The sequence below is a fragment of the Glycine soja genome, chromosome 9 (assembly GCF_004193775.1).
Source record: "Glycine soja cultivar W05 chromosome 9, ASM419377v2, whole genome shotgun sequence".
In the NCBI taxonomy this organism is placed as follows: domain Eukaryota; kingdom Viridiplantae; phylum Streptophyta; class Magnoliopsida; order Fabales; family Fabaceae; genus Glycine; species Glycine soja.
Window position 1 is genome coordinate 33,451,538 of NC_041010.1, and position 5,438 is coordinate 33,456,975.

A 5,438-nucleotide genomic window follows, 5' to 3' on the forward strand; every position below is an offset into this window, starting at 1 on the left:
TTCTCATTTTCCTTAAAAATAACTTTGGATGGTGATTGTAACCTAACAAATGCCTTATTAGATATGTACAATATGATGATTTTGTTGCCTACACTCATCCCTATCTCTTACGATGAAATCAACAATTGGTTTTGCTGCTTATATTTATTATAAAGGTTTTAAAACTTCAGAACATTTTGAAGATTGACCAATGTACCGTGGAATATAATTATAACATTTTTAAGATCCTTTCTCTTCGGGGAACTACCATTTACAACATATATGTATAAGTGCTCAACACCTAAAGAAAAAAAAAGTCACGATAGACCAAATTTACTGTATGAATATTGAGTAACCTACTTTGTTGCAACCTAGGACATTAAATTGAGATCATAATGAATTGTCATTAGCATGTTTCTCTTAATTTTGACTGGATGATAGTGCGTGTATGTCAAAACGCTTAGTGTATAATTTTCCTTAATGTGTGAGGTATGTTGTCAAGTGAGAATTCTTTTGAGAGTTGAGAACTATATATCTAGGGCATACAATCATACATGGATAGTTGAAATTACAAGTTAGTTAGTGATCATATAATCACTTACAAAAGTCATGCATTTTCTCTGGGTGTGGAGGGGGGGGGGGGGGTGCATGTGTCAAGGTGTTGATTAGTATGACACCTTCTACCCCTCACATATAAGTACTAATAATAAAAGTAACAAATCAAAATTAATTAAAAGCTTTTCTTAAAATACATTTAAATACAAGCCTTTCAAAATGGTAAAAGGCTCGCATTCACTTTTCTAACATCATAATAAAATTTTCCCAAATAAATAATAAATTATCTCGGCTCAAAACAAGGTCGTCCAAGACTTCGTGCAACTAATATAGAACCTATATCCCAATGTCACATCCTATCAGAGCATTGTGTTCCCGTGTCTTCTAGCATGAGGTTCTTCATAGTCATCCACCTAATCATCTGCTCCTACAAACACAAAGTTCGACATCGTCACAGGATCCAAACACAAATAGCACATGGGGAGTGAGTTATCACATTCCTAACTAATAGAGAGAAAACAAGACAACATGTAGGTATAGATATCATACAAACAAAATAAAACTTACTTAAACATAACTCACATCATTTCATCACTTTGTCGTCCAACATCACATCACAACATAACACGTCTCATTCATTCACGTACTCAAGGATCAAAACACAATATCACCAAGTCAATCAATATCGATCAATACACAAGCATTATGCAACATAAACACTAAGACTCAATCATATATGTAATGTGGTACCATGTTAGTGAAAAACCTCGTCGGGTCCCTAGGAGTACATGACAAGAAAAATCACACACTAGCAAGTCAGGTCACTCTCACTAGGTAAAATCATAGGGAGACCAGTCAGGTCACTCTGTTTTGCGAGAATGTTCCAACCATATGGGATCAATATAGACTTAAAGGAGCACTTAAACTAGGTGTATTTACCCCTAAGGCCTACACTCTGAAGAGTCTGTGAGGGCCTCTCCCTCCTGATTCAGGTCCAACCCAGAAAACATTTTAGCACACAAACTCTATCTATGAATTGTACAAAACACACGACTCCTCAATTATTCTCAAAATAGTTTTATCTCGTTGCACTTGTGATTAAACTCGTCGGGTCCCCATAGTGGTTCCCATCACAATACTCGTCACGCATTAACTCGTCGCCCTTAAATTGTCTTGGCATTAATTCGTCACCCTTAAAGGGTCTTATAGTCGTGCGATTGTACAATTCATAGTTCATAACTCAATGCACACAACATCTCAATCACATACATACTCAATTTATCACATATGTTGGATCGAGTGACCTCAGAATAATTAAGAAGGGGGGGTTGAATTAATTATTCCTAAACTTTTACTTATTAAAAATTCACTCTTCTAAGGCTTTTTACTTATGTTGTTAAGAGAATAAGGAGTAGAAGAGAAACTTAACCAAAAGTAAAAGCGGAAATTAAAATGCACAGCGGAAAGTAAAAGAGTAGGGAAAAAGGAAACAAACACACAAGAGTTTTTATACTTGTTCGGCAACAACCCGTGCCTACATCCAATCCTCAAGCGACCTGCGGTCCTTGAGATTTCTTTCAACCTTGTAAAAATCCTTTTACAAGCAAAGATCCACAAGGGATGTACACTCCCTTGTTCTCTTTGAACCTAGTGGATGTACCCTCCACTAGAACTGATCCACAAGAGATGTACCCTCTCTTGTTCTCAGTCAAACCCAAGTAGATGTACCCTCTACTTGTACCACAAAGGATGTACCCTCCAATGTGTTAAGACAAAGATCTCAGGTTATTAAACCTTTGATACTTTGTGAATGGGGATACAAAAGAATTCTCAGGCGGTTAGTCCTTTGAACACTTTTATATAAGGGAATAGGAAGAATCAAAAGAATTCTCAAACTGTGTCGTTTTGAATTCTTTGACAAGGGAGAAGGGAGACACAAAAGAATTCAGGCGGTTAGTCCTTTGTTCTTTTGGAAAAGGGAGAAGAGAGACACAAAAAGAATTCAGGCGGTTAGTCCTTGGCGAATTCTTTTTGGCAAAGGGAGAAGGGGATGAAAAAGATGAATAACACAAGTTTTCAAGGTTTGGAAAACCAGAAAACTTCAGAAAGCTTTTAGTACAAAGAAGAAAAATAAGTTCAAAGAGATTCACGGCTTGTAAAGGATTGTATGAAATAAGTGTAAAATGTGTATTGAAAAGCAAATCAAAGCCTTTCTTTTATTAACTCTTCATGTTTGGCCAAGAGGACCATTTAGAAGAGTTATAACTCTTTTAGAAAAACTTAAAACCAATTTGAAAAAGTCAAAAAACCATTTGAAGAGTTACATCTTTTGATTTATTCAAAAACAATCACTGGTAATCGATTACCAAATAAGTGTAATCGATTACACAAAGCTTTTATGTGAAAGGATGTGACTCTTCACATTTGAATTTGAATTTCAACGTTCAAAGGCACTGGTAATCGATTACCAAAACATTGTAATCGATTACAGCTTTTTGAAATTAATTGGAACGTTGTAAATTCAATTTGAAAACTTTTTCAAAACAGTTTTGCTACTGGTAATCGATTATACCAATCTGGTAATCGATTACCAGAGAGTAAAAACTCTTTGGTAAACATGTTTTGAGAAAAATCATGTGCTACTCAATTTTTGAGAAAAACTTTTCATACTTATCTTGATTAAGCCTTCTCTTGATTCTTGAATCTTGAGTCTTGAATCTTGATCTTGATTCTTGAGATCTTGAACCTTGAATCTTGATTCTTGACTCTAAACTTTCTTCTTGAGTCTTGAATTCTTCATGATTCTTATCCTGAACTCTTGAATTGTTCTTGATTCACTTGAGTTGTTCTTTGCTTGACCTTTGATTCACTTGAGTTGTTCTTTGATTGATCTTTGAGCTTTTTGTCATCACCTTTGTCATCATCTTTTGTTATCATCATTGTTATCATCAAAAAACCTTTGAATCACCTTTGATTCACCATGAAACTTTGCTTCTACAACATACACTCAAAAGAAGTTTCGTCCCTAAAAAATTTGCCAAAAAATTGAGAAAAAAGATATTACGCATATGGTTCTCAATACCAAGTTGTGTGCCCAGTTGAAGCATTTTTCTGTGACTTCGATCATAACTCATTTGCACTTAACAACTAAATCTAGCGATCCTCGTTTACTCAATGATAGTATTTTATAAGTTAAGTCTTCTCACAAGAGTAATATTTCAACAATAATAGAATGTGAATGGCATACTATTTGGAGTATGGTAATATCATAGGAGACACAGATGACAATTTGAAACAAACAAACATACACAAGAAAATGTGACTGACCACATGGTCGACTCTTTTTTGAACATGAGACGGTTCAAGAAAAAAAATATGAGTTTCGAGACTCTCGCGCTCTACCAATTCTAGTCCACAAATAACCATCGAGAATACATGATTTGCCTACCCTCGGGTCTAACTCTCTTCCTTCAACACGATCTTTCTCACATTGGTATACTTGACTCATAACTCTCACTTAGGTATAAGAAATTGTAACGGTTCCACTCTAAGGTTTCCTAACTGATACTAACTGGGTGCTAATTGAATCACCAAAACATACCACTTCTCACTTCCGTAAACTTGTTCAAACTTAAGGTTTACGCCCTACAAAAATTTCACAAGAAAGCTTAAACTTACTCGACTCATCTTTAACAAGGGTTGAGGTTAATTCAAGGAATCCTAAAATAACTTTCTAGTTAAGGGCGTCTCATCTTAATCTTAAGTTTCTTTCATCTCAAAACAACTTTTTCCCAAAAAGGATTTAAAGTTATCTCTCACCTAGACATAGCATACTTTAAGGGTCATCATCATCTAACTAAAATGCATAACAAAACTCTTAGCACGAAATGTGATTCCCAAAGATCTATAACAACCTTATGATAAACCCCATAATCCAACTTAAGTGGAAATACACTAAGCACTAATCATCGAAACCACTACAAGGGCTAACTCAGGGTGGGAGATCCTGTCCATGCATCCCATGAACACACAAGGGGTTGATCTTGCCAAGACATGACCAGGTACACGTAAAGACCACGAAAGGTACTAAGGTAGTTATCGGAGCATCCTCAAACTTTTCCCATATTAAGGTAAGGAGAACTAAGATTTATCTCGCTAATCATACAACTATCATCAATAATCCTTTAGGTCACCTACCTTATGCAAGAACACTCACTCTCGAAGCCTTCCATGCTTAGCAATTAATGCCTTACTAACTACCTTACACTCTTCTTAAGGTTTCACACTAAATCTCTTAACTATTTTTCACAACTTTTCCAACTACTCTATATTCTTAAATGACTCTTTACCAGTCATCTCCTAGAAACTACGGTTACAATTTTCTATGGGTATTACACTTATAAGATTCTCAATCTTGCACTTAGGTGGTAACTAAGCACATCCTTAAGGAACACAGGTACATGACTTACTAAGTTGACTTTCATCTATATGTAACAAGGATCATGCCTACTCAAGTATTTTCCTCTCGAAACACCTTAACGTGATTAACAAGAGCGAAGTCTCTCTCTATTCATAACAGGTGTAAACCCAGGTGGAGATGTTAACAATTGTGAATGAATTCTATAAACGAAAACATGACCACAGTGTAAACCCAGGTGGAGATGTTAACAATTGTTTGATTATGTAAGAAACATCAGTAATCAAAAACTATTTGACGTAGGCTCATAACACAAAGAATGAATTATACTCAAGCTTGCAAGTGTAATCGAATTACTTGACTTCAGCACGCAACACAAGAATAGGTTGCACTAGAATTAGAAGGTACTCTCAAAGAGTATTCTTTATGAAATATATCTCGATATGAGTAATCGAACTATAGAGTATCCATATTGCAAAGAACAAGA